Genomic DNA, 16329 nt, shown 5'->3' on the forward strand with positions numbered 1-16329 from the left:
AAGATTATTGCGGCACCAGTAAATAGTTGAAGATTTGTCCAATCTCTTGCCAACCTCTTATACATGGGCCTCAAGATTATTGAGGCAACATTGAATCACTGAAGATTTGTTGTAGTAGATGATATATGAAGTTTAAGATACACTGTAATTGAAGTGCACTTTCTCTCCTTTGATTGAGGGAGTAAGGATGTTTCCTGTTCTAAATAAGGAGATATTGGACACTACAAAAGGCAAAAAAACATAAACCGAAACCAAATTAAGAAATTGTGATATCTAAAACTCTAAAAAAAAATGTGACATCTAAAACTTGAAAAAAAATGGTGACAGCTAAAACTTGAAAAAAAATAGTGACAGATAAATTTCATAAAAAAATAGCTAAATTTAATAAAAAAGAAAACTTCTTAATGTATTTACTTTATATTTTGTAATTAAATTGATAAAATAATGTTATGGTTGTTTTTAAAATCAACCATAAAAACACAGAAATTGTAATATCTAAAACTGGAAAAAAAAAATAGTGACATCTAAAACTGCAAAAAAGAATCGTGACATCTAAATTTAATAATAATAAAAAAACTTCTTAATGTATTTACTTTATAGTTTGTAATTAAATTGATAAAATAATGTATTTTGTAATTAAATTGATAAAATAAAATAAAAAATAGTGACATCTAAATTGAATAAAAAAAAATGTCTTAATCTATTTACTTTATATTTTGTAATTAAATTGATAAAATAATGTATTTTGTAATTAAATTCATAAAATAATGTTATGGTTGTTTTTAAAATCAACCAAAAAAAACTTTATATTTTGTAATTAAATTGATAAAATAATGTTATGGTTGTTTTTAAAATCAACCCAAAAAAAACTTTATATTTTGTAATTAAATTGATAAAATAATGTTATGGTTGTTTTAAAAAAAAAATATTATATTTTGTAATTAAATTGATAAAATAATGTTATAGTTATTTTTAAAACAACCAAAAAGACACACTTTTCCTTGCTAAAATTTAAAACTGGAAAAAATTTGTGACATCTAAAATTAATAAGAAAAAGAATTGTCTCAATGTATTTGCTTTATATTTTATTTATATTTTGTAATTAAATTAATAAAAATAATGTTAGGGTTGCTTTTGTGACATCTAAAATTAATAAAAAAGAAAAAGTGTCAATGTATTTGCTTTATATTTTCTTTATATTTTGTAATTAAATTAATAAAAATAATGTTATGGTTGCTTTTAAAATGCTCAGTGATAGTAAAAACTGTGGTATTATTTTCCAGAAAGTTTATGTTTTATCTTTTTTTTTGCATCTTCATTGTTATGTATGTGTTTTACTGGTTAGTTCTTCAGTTTTGGATGTAAATCAGAGATCTATAATTTTATTTTCCATATTCAAAAACTTAGAATGCACCATTTCATTTATATTAAAATTCGATAAGTGCAATATGAGGTATTCAAAAATGGGTTTCTTGGATCTTGGAAACTAGGTAAAATGTTTAAGCTGCAATGCTTTACAAATTCTAGTAAGGATAGAGGGTTTTAAGGTTTACAAATTCTAGTAAGGATAGAGGGTTTTAAGGTTTTTATTTAAGAGGTTTTAAGGTTTTTGTTTATTTTTTTTACTTAACTGGACATTTTTTTTTTTAAATAAAACAGTAAATTCACTGAAACTATGACAAGGGAGAGCACAGAAAACCATCCATACCATATGACAAGGGAGAGCACAGAAAACCATCCATACCATATTCAAGATAGTGCATGATTCTTATCAACCGGAGAATCCATTCCATATTAGTGCATGATACACCCCAAAAAAAGGGATTAGAAAACCACTCCAGTCCAGATATGATCATTAAAAGGGGTGATTATTCAACCACTATGGCCGGGATATGCATCAGTGTCCGGCCGCTTGAAACAATATTGAGATAGTGATAAACGAAATCTGCCAATATGAAGCTCTCAACAACCTCAGCGGGGATGAAGAGGAAAACCGCCAAACCAAAATAAGTTGTGATGGAGTTCCTCAGGATCAGCATGACCCACAATGCAAATTTTAACCTCTCTGCACCGAGAGCAAACACATAGAAGGCAGTAAAAGCTTCCACGATCCTATTGCTTTGCATTACGCGGAGTTGAGGCAGAACCAGCACGGCGTCCAGAGAGGGAACAAACGCGGCGATGACCCTATTCAGAGATCTTGTAAATAGCATAAAACCCTATGCAACTACCAATGGCATAAACGAAGCCTCCTATTAAGCTAATATCCAAATTTTGTGATATTACAACTTCACAAGGTAACGATCTCATCTCTCCCCTCAGCAAAGGCATAAAAAATAAAACAGAAAGGCTGAAGCAATATGAATATGAGCATTATCACTGAAAGTTTTTTGCTTTCTGTAAATATCTGTATCAATATAACGCCTCTTATCTGTATCAATATAAAGCCTCCTATTAAGATAATATGGAAATTTTGTGATATTACAACATCACAAGGTAAGGATCTCATCTCTCCCCTCAAAATAAAACACAAAAGCAGGCTGCAGCAATATGAATTTGAGCATTATCACTTAAAGTTTTTTTCTTTCTGTAAATATATGTTTCAATATAAAGCCTCTTATCAAGCTGATATCCAAAATTTGTGATCTCTTAAACAAAATACAAAGGCCGCAGGCCATCAAAAACAAAACAATATGATATCCAAAATTTGTGAGATCTTAAACAAAATACAAAGGCTGTAGGCCATCACAAACAAAACACAAACAAAACCCAAAGGCTACAGCAGTATGAGCATTATCACTGAAAGTTTTTTGCTTTCAGTAAATATTTCAGTAAATATTTGTATCAATATGTTTAAACAATAATGTCATCAAACAGAAAGTTCGTTGAGTCGATTGCAAAAATTAAAACACATGCCAAAAACTCTCTGTCAATATGTTTAAACAATAGTGTCATCAAACAAGAAAGTTCGTTGAGTCCATTGTAAAATCTCATGCATAATTAATGTTTTCTCAATTGAATTACTTCAATATCAGCTCCAATGCTATTCAACCCAAAAATGTTGATTCAGTTAGTAAATATAATATTTCCGAGTCTGACAAAGCTTCCGCATAAACCACGTTTGCTTGAATGCACATGAACATATGAAAAAAAACTCGTGGTAAAAAGAATGATTTCAAAAATAGAAACTGGAAACCCTTCACATGAAAATTCATAAATTATGCTCCTGTGACAGACTTTCAATTTTTACACAAGCATAGAATGACAGACTTTCAATTTTTACATGACCCAGAGAAATTAGTGACCAGGATTGCACCTAGATACTCATTTTCATTTACATATCATTTACATTTACAATCTTGATAGAATGCCAACACAAGTGAGGCTTTTCACTGACAAGAAGCTACCATTATTCATGGTATTCTTGTAAATAAAGAGTGCACTTCAAATTGTTTTTATGTTTCCATTGAACTACCTTGAGGGTGGTTCCCAACCTTGGCTATTGTAAATAAAAAGTGCACTTCAAATTGTTCTTATGTTTCCATTGAACTACCTTGAGGGTGGTTCCCAACCTTGGCTATTTGTATGTTTCCGTTGAACTACCTTGAACTACCTTAAGGGTGGTTCCCAACCTTGGCTATTTAATGTAGAATTTGATTTGACAGTTCCATTATTTGGGGGAGGTCCAACACACCATTTCCCTTCTTACTCTAAGGCTCAAAATCATGAATTCCATCTCTTCTTCCAAGAGCAAATTGACTCGGTTCGGATGGATGTGATGCAACGACTAGAGAATAGGCATTATTGCTGAATAAATAACCAAACAATAAAATTATATATCATAATATGCCTGGTTAAAATCCAAATCTAAAAAATTGATGTATCAACCATGACAGAATGAAAGAGCCCATTTACCTGTTCATTCCCGATGAAAAGTATGCAGAAGGTGCAAAGAGACATTGAGGCCTCAATCTTTCTACATCAAACACTCCAACTGCACTATGACAGAAGCTCAGAAGCTCGCATAAAATAGGACGCTGTCACATGAGTATATGGCACTTGAAATAGGAGCAGATAGGGAATCATGAGGAGACCACTGCAATGCAACCATGTAACAAGGTCATCCAATCAGAGACATAAGGTGACATTATATTATTGTCTATGTTTGAATTCAAAAGTGCTTACAAGTACTTACATAGAAACAAGCGCTCCAACTTGGAAGCATCATTTATATAGCAAAGCTGGCTACCAAGCACAACCAACAAGTGAATTTGACCATTATGAAACTGTACTCTTGTATCCCCATTGGTGGTGACGGTCTTGGAAGCATCATATATTACAAAGCTGGCTCTCATGCACAACCAACAAGTGAATTTGATCATTATGGAACTGTACTCTTGAATCCCCACTGGTGGTGACAGGATCATTATGAAACTATACTCTTTGTATCCTCACTGGTGGTGACGGTCTTCCTGGTTGTAATGGTACAACTTTTGACTTTCACCTGTCCCACCCATCTATTGGCCCAGGGACATAACTGCCAAAAGAGGTGGTTGTGATTATATGAACATTTCCACTCCATAAATTTATGTAAACTTTAAGTGAACATCACTGCCAAAAGACGTGGTTGTGAGTATATGAACATTTCCACTCCATAAATTTATGTAAACTTTAAGCGAATATCACTGCCAAAAGACGTGGTTGTGAGTATATGAACATGTCCACTCCATAAATTTACGTAAACTTTAAGTGAACATCACTGAGTCAGACTATATTTAATAATAAAATAAACCATATACCTGGGCATCAGCTCCAGAAGATACCAACACATTCAAAACATGTGAAAATCCCAGGCGTATGATTTATTTTTGGTGGTCCTTGAGCTTTGCTTTTACCTATGCAGCAAGTTGAGAGCATGTCACTTAAAGTCAGTTTTAGTAAAAGGGCACAATGAAGAAAAATGATAAGGATGGGAAGATATATTCACAATGAGAAGGATTGAAAGATATGTTCACAGGCAGCACCTTATCAACTGTATATAGAATTGATGAATCCTTAAAGTCAGTTTTAGTAAAAGGGCACAATGAAGAAAAATGATAAGGATGGAAAGATATATTCACAATGAGAAGGATTGAAAGATATATTCACAGGCAGCACCTCATCAACTGTATATTGAATTGATGAATCCTCCATGCCAATTGCAATGATGTTATTATCCTGAGGGCGGAAAGCCAGAAAAGTGACTGCCGGAGAAAGTGGCATGAAAGTTGTCATGCCTTGCAATGAATCAATCACAGATTAGCATCCCATGAAACAAGTGATTTAGATTAATTGGGAAGAACATTAAACAAGAACCTTCTAGTAAAGAACATTACACAAGAACATTCTAGAGTAACCGAACGCCATTACCCACATAATTTGAAAGTTGAAGGTGAGACATTACAGACTAAACCCTAAGCAGAACCATGTTCCAAAACTGAAATTATACTCTCTTAGCTTAAATGTCATCATATTGAATAAGGAGACCTTGCCACAGACATTACATAGGAATCATTCTTAGACGAAGCTATACAAGCAGCAACTTCTTCTTGATTTGTATCACCAACGTCATCATTCATAAGAATCCCACTAGCTAGCCGCCACATCTGTGTTGGAATACTCGTTGTAGACGGTGGAACAAAATACTAACTCTTAGTTACTCATCAATCATTACTACATAAAATACAGCTGCAAATTATATATCCAAAAGTATAACAAACAAATAAATAAATAAAACAAGCTAAAATAAAAAGGAAGCAAACTACAACTACTAAAGAACCCCACCTTTCCAGATGGATTTCGGCCACTCCGCAGTATAGCTTAGGGAGAGCATCGGATGTCAACTACAACTACTAAAGAACCCCACCTTTCCAGATGGATTTCGGCCACTCCGCAGTATAGCTTAGGGAGAGCATCGGATGTCAGTGCTAAGACAACAACATTGGAATTGGTGTATATCCGTTTTACCACCTGCAAGAAATAGCACATTACTTGTTTGGATCAATATTGACAGAATTTGTAGCACATAAAATTGTAAAGTATGCCAACCTTTAGTGTTTTCTGTAATAGAGGGATGATTGCATACCTTGCTCGCAATGCATTCTGTAACGTAACCTGCGAGACCTACTCTGACCCGAATCAGTGATCTCAGTCAATTTTCAGTTCTTGCTCTTGTCTGTGACCTCATGTAGAAGCCTTCATTTAACATCTAGGGTCGGACTGTCTCTCTAGACTCTATACTACACTGCACACATGTTGTCTCGAATATCAGATTATTCTTAGACATCATTGATAATATCATCATATTCCTATAAAAGATATGCCAAAATAATGGCTAATAGAGCATGTGAATAGGGAAAAGAACAAAATCCTATATTATATGGAAAGTCAAAAGCAACAATATCTCGATTCTCAGTGAAAATTTAGAAAATGATACTATGTAACAAACTAAATTGAATAATGCTAGATTCAGAATGTTCTTACAAAATTGGTCATTGACAATGCAGGTCTATCCCAACATTCTATAGCACTGCGAAGGGAACCACCGTAGGAGGCATGGCATTCGGAATTGAATTCTGCTTAGTAAAAATGAACTAGTTAGAGTTTAAACTTTAAAGTTAATTAGTAGTGCATGTACACAGTAAATGTGCATGGAAGAAGAATTTACCTTTGTTGCCATTGTCTCTGGTGACACCTTCGTTCCTTCAAATGATCTACTCTCTAGCATGCGAATTAAGAGAAATCCCTCTACGTTGAGTAAGATCTTTATGCCATTTTCATTCATTTTGAATGCCAACACGGAACCATCTTCGCTGAAACGAAGGCAAGGACTAGCTTGGGATTTTTTTGGAAATAACACGAGGATTATACATTGAGATGTGATCAAAAAAACTTGAAATAATGTCTTGAAACTCTAAAAACAAACCATCTTCATTTCCAAAAATAACTTCTTATCAAACTACCATCAACATCAATTGTTGTAAGGATGTTGGTGTTATCCATGTCCCAGAACTTTATTTGAAATTCATCACCAGCGGCCAAGAACCTATTCCTGGTTGTCTCAAATTGTAGAATATGTCCCTTTGATTGTTCCCTCACTTTCATTCCACTCAATGAGGTATGAATCACCATCTTTACTTGTTCCACAGGAGAAGAGCCTAATAAAAAATACAAATGATTATATACTTCAGAAAGGACATCAACTTGACACAGCAAATACCTGGTTGTCTCAAATTGCAGAACATGTCCACTTGATTGTTCCCCCACTTTCATTCCACTCAATGAGGTATGAAACACCATCTTTACTTGTTCCACAGGAGAAGAGCCTAATAAAAAATACAAATGATTATATACTTCATAAAGGACATCGACTTGACACAACAAATATAGAAAATTGGAGAAAGGAAAACTCAGATCTACATGAAGACATTTTACAAACTAAACACCATTCCAAGTTAACATTTTACCTTGTTCCATCACGACTATAAAGCCGAGAGCATTATAGTCCACCCTAGATCCCGCAAGATCATACAACCAGTATTTGATCTTTCCATCAATAGCTATAGAAAAAATAAACTGCATACAAACAAAGAATCATAATCCATGATCTTTCCATCAATAGCCGTGTAGTTATAAAAATAGGTCACTGATCAAGAAATAAGGTTAATTTAACCAAGAAAGGGAATGCAACTGAAAAAGTAAAAACTCAAGATTTACATGGTAAAAACCCTGACAAGGTGTCAAGGAAACATCCACGGGGCAAGGGATTGGAATCTCTATTTAATCAATTAATGATTCTCCTTACAATAGTTCGGGCATTCATCAGTTTTATATATGGGCCTCCTCAGTTACATAACTAATGATTCGGTATGAAACTAACTTGTTAATAACTAATACAATTTACCAAATTTTACATTAATTAGTTGTCAATTACCAACAAATTCCACCTTGACAACAATTTTCCTAATCCCTTGCCCATGCCCATTCATCATCTCTTCTGCAAGCCAAGAGAAGCTAAACACCATCGCAGCTTCTCTACTGTACCTCGCTTTGTGAATATGTCTGCACAATTCTCCTGTGTATGGACCTTTTGAAGAGCTACTTTTCTGCCATCGATCACATGTCTCAGAAAATGATACCTTACATCAATGTGCTTGGTTCTGCAGTGATAAGTAGGATTTGTAGCCAAGTGAATAGCACTATGACTATCACAAAGTACATTCACTTTCTCCTACATCCTTCCAATCTCATCAAGTAGAGCCTTTAACCAGATTGCTTCTTTACTAGCATTTGAAGCAGCTATATATTCTGATTTGGTAGTGGACAACGCAATTGTTTCTCGAAGCTTTGACATACAACTAATTGCTCCACCTGCAAGAGTAAAGACATAACCTATAGTAGATCTTCTTTTTTCCAAATCAGCTGCATAATCAACATATACATATCCGCAGACTAATCCTTCACTACCATTAAAGATGATGCAATGGTCACTTGTGCCTCTTAGATATCGAAACACCTATTTCACTGCTCGCCAATGTTCTTCACCTAGATTTGCCATCAACCTGCTAACAACTCCAATTGCATGTGAAATGTGAGGTCTTGTAGATACCATCACATACATTAAGTTGCCTACAACATTTGCATATGGTACATGAGACGTATACTACTTTTCTTCATCAGTTCTAGGACTCAAAACTAAAGAAAGCTTAAAATGGGAAGCTAATGGAACATTAACAGGTTTCACATTGTTCATACAGAACTTTTCAAGTACTTTCTCCACATACTTCTACTGTGATAACCAAAGCTTACTATTTTTCCTGTCTCTGTGTATCTCCATGCCCAAGATATGTTTTGCTGCTCCAAGATCCTTCATATCAAATGTCCTAGAGAGCTGAGCCTTTAACCTATTGATCTATTCCATGCTTTTGCTTGCAATAAGCATATCGTCAACATACAAAGCTAAGATAATGAATATGCCATTGAAACTTTTGAAGTATACACAATGATCATACTCATTTCTAATAAAGTTCTGGCTCACCATGAAGGAGTCAAACTTCTTGTACCATTATCTGGGTGACTGCCTCAGACCATATAATGATTTCCTGAGCTTGCAAACTAATATTCTACTACGACCTTGTACATAACCTTCTGGTTGTTCCATATATAACTCTTCATTCAAATCACCATGCAGAAAAGCTGTTTTAACATCTAACTATTCTAACTCAAGGTCAAGTAATGCAGTTAGTGCCAACACAGTATGAATAGAAACAAGTTTTACAACTGGTGAAAAAATCTCATGAAAGTCAATACCTTCAACCTCAGAATACCCTTTTGCTACCAGTCTCACCTTATACCTTTCGATACTTCCATCAACTTTTTGTTTCAATTTGAAGACCCATTTGCATCCAACAACACTTCTCCCTTCAGGAAGTTCTACAAGATCGCAGGCATTGTTCTTGGCTAAGGAATCCATTTCTTCTTCCATAGTCGTTTTCCATTTTTCGCTATCTATATCATCTACTGCTTCCTGATAACAAGAAGGTTCCCCATCTTCAATAATCAAAGCAAAAGATGAAGCAGAATATTCATACCTTTTGGGAGTTTTTCTTTCACTTGTAGACCTTCTTAGAGTGATTAGTTGTTGAACTGGTTTAGAAACTTCAGCAATTTCCTTTGTATCTTCAACACTTTTTTCTCCATAAGTTTCTTCTTCCTTTTGAGTGTTACCGAAAGGTCTAGCCTCCAACTGAATTTATTGATTTGGCGATACCTGTTCCTGTTCAATTCTTTCAACATTTGATTTTAAAAAAGAAGATTCATCAAATGTTACATCTCTACTAATGATTATCTTCCGTGATGTAGGATCCCACAACCTGTATCCTTTCACCGCATAGTCATACCCAACAAAGACATAAAATTTCGATTTTGGATCTAATTTTGAACGCCGATTTTTAGGAATAAGACCATAAGCGTCACAACCAAATATCCTTAAATGTGAATAATCACAAGACTTGCCTGACCAAATTTCTTCAGGAATTTTACAATTAATTGCTACTGAAGGTGATCTATTAACTAAATAAAAAGTAGTGGATACTGCTTCTGCCCACAATTCCTTTTGCAAGTTAGCATTGTTGATCATGCTTCTAGCTCTTTCCATAAGAGTCTGATTCATACGTTCAACAACACCATTTTGCTGAGGAGTATAAACAATAGTTTTGTGTCTAACAATTCCTTCATCCTTACAGTATTGTTCAAATTCTATTGAAGTGAATTCACCACCATTGTTAGTTCTTAAACATTTAATTGATTTTCTTATTCTTTTCTCTACCATTTCTTTAAATTGTTTAAAGATATTGAATACATCAGCTTTCATTTTCAGCATAAAGACCCAAACTTTACGGGAGAAATCATCAATAAATGTTAAAAAATATAGAGCACCTCCATATGATACAATAGGAGATGGTCCCCATAGATCAGAATGAATTTAGTCGAAAATATCTTTACTATTATGATTTCTAGTTTTAAATCTCTATTTATACTGTTTTCCATAAACACAATGTTTACATAAATCCAACTTCAAAGATTTCAGATCAGGAATATATTTACGTTTCATCAGTATCTGAAGACCTATCTTGCTCATGTGACCCAATCACTGATGCCATAGGTGAGTACCTTCTTCTTTTTCTGACACAATCGTTGCTTCACTGATCTGAGTACTTCCTTTGAGTCTGTAAAGATTTCTGACCTTTCCTGCTTTCATAACAACTAGGGCACATTTAGAGACTTTCAACCCTCCATTCTGACCTGTAAACTTATAACCATCCGAAACCCAACACTCCCAAAGAAATCAATTTTTTCTTCAATTCACGTACATGTCTAACACTAATTAATGTTCTAACTATGTTATCATACATTTTAATCCTGATATTTCCCATCCCAATAGTCTAACATGTTACATTATTACCCATAAACATAGAACTACCATTTACATCTTCATATGAAGTAAACCAATTTCTGTGTGGACACATGTGATGAGAAGCACCAGAGTCTAGCAGCCAGCTTTCAAAACCCTGAGAGACATTACATACAAGTGAAGTTTCATCTATCATACATAATTCTTCAACAGATAAAACTTTGTCTATCATACCTGAATCAACCTGATTTGCTTCCTTCTTCGGGTTATCAGACTCTTTTTGTTTCCAATAGTCTTTCTTCAGGTGTCCAATTTTATTGCAGTGCAAACATTTTACCTTACACTTCTCTCCCTTTGATTTAGATCTGGAAGACCCCCTTGTTTTTTCTCCTCTTTCGTTTGACCATCCTCTAGCTATCATGGCTTCTGATGCAGCTGTTTCAGTACTAGATTTCCTTCGTACTTCTTCAGACAAGAGAGCTCCCACAACTGATTCAAATTTCAAAGAATCAGCGGTGCTCAAACTGATTGAAGTTACGAAGTGGTCCCATGACTCAGGCAGAGAACACAAGAAGGTTATAGATTTGTCTTCTTCCTGAATTTTAACTTCCATATCTGATAATTGGCATATAAGTGTCTTAAAAACATTTAAATGCTCTGCAATTTTTGAACCCTCCTTCATTCGAAGACTGTACAATTGTCTTTTCAAATAAATTCTATTGGTTAACGACTTTGTCATATATAGTTTTTCCAGTTTTTCCCATAAGCTTGAAGTTGTACTCTCTTCAACAATGTTGAAGAGAACTTCATCCGCCAGGCATAACCTAATGGTATTGAGAGCTCGGGATCCAAGTCCTCCCAGTCCGAATCTTTCATGCTTGCAAGTTTCTTATTTGCCTCGTCCAAAGCTTTGTGCAACCCTTGTTGCACCAACAAATCCCTAACTTTTAGTTTCCATAGAGCAAAGTTGCTCTTGCCGGTGAATTTCTCCACCTCAAACTTTGCATTCGACATCTTGGCCATTTCTTTCCTCCTAGGGTTTCAGTCTTTCAACTAGGGTTTATTAAAAAAAAAAAAAATACTTGGATTGTCTTCTTCCAACAAAGGGTTTTCCAAGTTTTTTTAATTTTTCCTACTTCAATTTTCCGAAAAAATTTCACAAATTCCCCAATAAAAAATTCAGACTCTTACTTTCCCAAATTTTCCAAATTGACTTAGAAAACCTACAACTTTTTTTCTTTGAAAAAAATCCCTTTTGTTTAATTTCAGTTTCCTGAAAAAACTTTGTTCTTCAATTCAAAGAAATCTTTCAACAAACCCTGAATTTATTCACAAATTTTGAAAAAAAAATACCTGGCCTTCCAAGATGATCTCTCTTCGACGGGTAGTTTTCATGTAGCGCAACCTCTGATGCAATGGTAACACGCAGGTGGCCAGCAACAGGTATGCAGCCTAGTCCACGCTTCTCCTCGTCGGCACATAGGTTCTGGACAATGGAACCATGCAGCGATCGGACAGGTTCTGGAAGGCACAAGGGCCCCAGCCAATGGAACCACGCAGCCCTTGCTCCAGTTCTGGACAAGCAACGGGCCTCCACGATTTGTTACGCACTGAACGGGTAGTAACGGTGGTCTTCACACAGGCTACGCAGCAGCATGACGACCTCCTCAGTCCACGTATAGAACGGCTCTGTCTTCCTCAACCAGCACGCACAGGGCAGAGGGTTAGGTGGTCTGGCAACGTAGAACTGGGCCTCAGGCAGCAAACGGCCTCCCCATCAATCCATTCCATTCCACGCTCCTCCTGGGTTCTCTTCCTCGACCAGCACGCAGAGGGCACTCCGATTCTGCTCAACGGATGGCAACAGGTGGGCCTCCTCGCCAGTCCACGCAAAAGAACCTTCCTCGATGTTGCCTTGTTGCCACACACACGCAGCCTCTGATGGGCACAGATAGGACTGTTGGTTCATACGCACTCCAGACTCAGTGCAAAACCTCGCTCTGATACCATTTGTAGTTATAAAATAGGTTACTGATCAAGAAAGAAGGTTAATTTAACGAAGAAAGGGAATGCAATAGAAGACAACCACACAAGTAAAAACTCAAGATTTACGTGGTAAAAACCCTGACAAGGTGTCAAGGAAACATCCATGGGGCAAGGGATTGTAATATCTATTCAATCAATAAATGATTCTCCTTACAATAATTCGGGCATTCATTAGTTTTATATATGAGCCTCCTCATTTACATAACTACTGATTCGATATGAAACTAACTTGTCAATAACTAATACGATTTACCCAAATTTACATTAATTAGTTGTCAATTACCAACAAGCTGTAGAAAAAATAAACTGCATACAAACAAAGAATCATAATCCATCTATCTTTAGTGCAATATAGTATTTGCCATATGGCCAAAAATTCACAGAAAGCCAAACATCAAACAAAAATGGAATATGCAATGTATTTAAAAACTAGTCCTCAACTCCAATTCACATAAATTCTTCAGGACTCAAGCAGCAAAGTACCTAAATATTTTCTTACTGGTAAGGACAAACAAAACATACAGCTGCTTCATGACCTTCAAATGTGTACTGCTTTCGACCAGTTACTACATCCCACACTTACAAGCACAAACAATATTTTTTTTCTTTCAATTTTCATATACATATAAGTAAATGACAACTATTAAAATGAGTTTTGAAACATATGATAAAGAAAATTACCTTGATGGCCTTATCATCCCCACATGTAATTATTATTAAGAGATAGTAGCTAGGGTGTGGAAAAGCAATATCATTCACACCACCAACATGTGCGTCAATCTGTTTAAATTATATCAATGTTAATAAATTATATTTTCAATACAAACTTAATTTTACAGACCTACAAGAATGTACAGATTGGCCTTTAAGAATGTAAGCAAACCTCTAGATTTTGTCTCAAATCACCTGCCACAGTATAAGAATATATGTGAACTATACACTTGGAAAACACAACTCCTATAACACAAATGCAGGCATGTCCGTATTTGAATAGAGGGCGTAGCACCAACATTCTATTGGTGTGCAACGAACCAAAAGGGGACCAGAGGCATTTGTAGATGGCATTATTACAAATCACTCACATTGTTGTATAAACAAGGAAATGATATCAAAGCATCTTATTAATGAATATGAGTATAGATTAAGTTACCAAGGACTGCCCCACCTAGGTTCCAAATACAACGATTCACTGATACAATTGGATCTTTCACAACAGCAGCCTAAGAAAACATAACAAAACATATATAAAAGTTTACCTAAGGCCAGTGCTAATGATAAACTCTAGTAAAGAACTCTAAAACCTTTTCAAGATCATTCATACATGTACATTTTTCCAATTTAAATTAAAGAACTAATTTATGAAAAAATCATCTACTTGCATGTGAATGGAACAGACTGAAATTTCCTAAACCTTAAAATTCCTATAGCCTATTTTTTTTTTGAGATTCCAATTCCCAAATTGCAATGTCACCAACATTTGTTCTAACTGATCGATAAAGCGAGCAATCCAAATTTGAACTACTAGCCAATGTGAACATATTTATAAATATAAAAGGTACATTTTCCAAATTGACTTGGGAATTTATTTAAATGAAGAACTGTATTGAATGGGATTTGAAATCACCTAGCAGAATTGTTTGCTACTGAGGATGGAAATCCATACTCATAACATTTGAACCCTGATTGAAAGTTCTTGCCTTGTTCATCCTTACTCATAACAATTGCAATCCAAATTTGAACTACTAGCCAATGTGAACATATTTGTAAATATAAAAGGTACATTTTCCAAATTGACTTAGGAATTTATTTAAATGAAGAACTGTATTGAATGGGATTTGAAATCACCTAGCAGAATTGTTCGCTGTTGAGGATGGAAATCCATACTCATAACATTTGAACCTTGATTGAGAGTTCTTGCCTTGTTGTAAAATGAACAAATCCATACTCATAACATTTGAACCTTGATTGAGAGTTCTTGCCTTGTTCGAAAATGAAGAGCGTAATATGTAACAATGCCAATTAATGAATAACAATGTGATACCTAAATATTAGGGCAATATGTAACAACGCCAACTAATGAATAACAATGTGATACCTAAAAACATTAAACATTCCCAGTTACTCAAAGATGTAAGGCCTTGTTAATTCTCTTTGATCATATAACATTTATTCAAGTGGCCCAAGGTTATAATGTTAGAGGTTAATAAATTAGCAAATTACTTTGTATTACTAGATGGAAAAGTATCAATTAATAATTATGAGATGATCAAAATTAATTGCTTAGGGCATCTAAGAACCCATAACAAGACATGAGCAATAAATTGACAAGTTTGGACTATCATGGCCACCAAGACATGAGCAATAAATTGACTAGTTTGGACTATCATGGCCACCATGAAGGATGATGGCCTTCATCCAAGATGTTTTCCATGTATCACACACAACAAAATATCTTCAAGCACCTTTTAAGCTTGATAAGGGAAATTAGCAAATTACTCAATTACCAATTATGAGATGATCAAACTTAACAGCTTAGGGCATCTGAGCACTCATAACAAGACATCATCTCAAACTTAATTGCCTAGGTCATCTGAGCACTCATAACAAGAAATGAGCAATAAATTGACTAGTTTGGATGATCTTGGCCACCATGAAGGATGATGGCCTTCAAAGTTCATTCAAGATGTTTTCCATGTATCACACACAACGAAATATCTTCAAGCACCTTTTATCTTTGATAAGAGATAACCCTATATCAACATGTATTTTCTAATCTTACCTTTAGCTCTTTTCTCTTTCCTTTTTATCTTGCTAGTCTGTATTAGACTATTTCCTTTGATTCTACATGAATAAAGGGCCACTTCCCACCACAAATGCCTTTGTCAGCATTCTCTAGTCCAACTTTGATTTTGGCCCAGTTTTGCTTGGTGTTTGAAAAATTTTCTTTCCACTTCAACACTTATGCCTCCAAAAAGGCTATCAGCACATTTAGCCCTACTTTGGGACGATGTCCAGAACCTCAAGACTCGAGAGTTGTGCAAGATTTATGGGCCTACTTGGATGCTCATTTCTAATATAGAGAGTAAAATTTAATAAGTTGAAATAAGCCATTAAAGAAACCAACATTTAACATGATTGAGTTTGCTAAAACTCAAAAATTGAAGAAAATGCAGCAACTCTCAGCATCTACCACCAATATTGCTAACAGATTAAATCAAGCATACAATAGATGGAAAATAGGATGGAAAGGGTATTTCAAGCAAAGAAATCCACACAGGAAGATGTTACAATCATAAGCTTCTCAATGGATTTGCACTAGATGTATTTCGAGT

At 34.9% G+C, this 16329-nt stretch overlaps 2 long non-coding RNA genes across 5 annotated transcripts; both read right to left on the reverse strand.

The window, feature by feature from the left end:
* Window positions 1-3205: 3205 nt before the first annotated feature.
* LOC149183275 (uncharacterized) lies at window positions 3206-5849 on the reverse strand. 4 transcript variants are annotated; one of them, XR_016257684.1, is made up of 5 exons: window positions 5158-5849; window positions 4800-4895; window positions 4196-4537; window positions 3916-4096; window positions 3206-3807 (listed from the first exon to the last, which is right to left on the reverse strand). It is a non-coding gene; the product is annotated as an uncharacterized LOC149183275 (long non-coding RNA). The 4 variants fall into 4 exon arrangements; XR_016257682.1 differs by having other exon boundaries at window positions 4196-4611; XR_016257683.1 differs by having other exon boundaries at window positions 4800-5849.
* A 52-nt stretch (window positions 5850-5901) lies between these two features.
* Window positions 5902-11956, reverse strand: LOC149183276 (uncharacterized). Its single transcript, XR_016257685.1, has 4 exons — window positions 6707-11956; window positions 6523-6614; window positions 6125-6283; window positions 5902-6009 (listed from the first exon to the last, which is right to left on the reverse strand). It is a non-coding gene; the product is annotated as an uncharacterized LOC149183276 (long non-coding RNA).
* Between the last annotated feature and the right edge of the window lie 4373 nt (window positions 11957-16329).

This window comes from Pinus tabuliformis, chromosome 3_2 (assembly GCF_031772625.1).
Source record: "Pinus tabuliformis cultivar Carrire ecotype Pingquan chromosome 3_2, CPIR1, whole genome shotgun sequence".
Lineage (NCBI taxonomy): Eukaryota > Viridiplantae > Streptophyta > Pinopsida > Pinales > Pinaceae > Pinus > Pinus tabuliformis.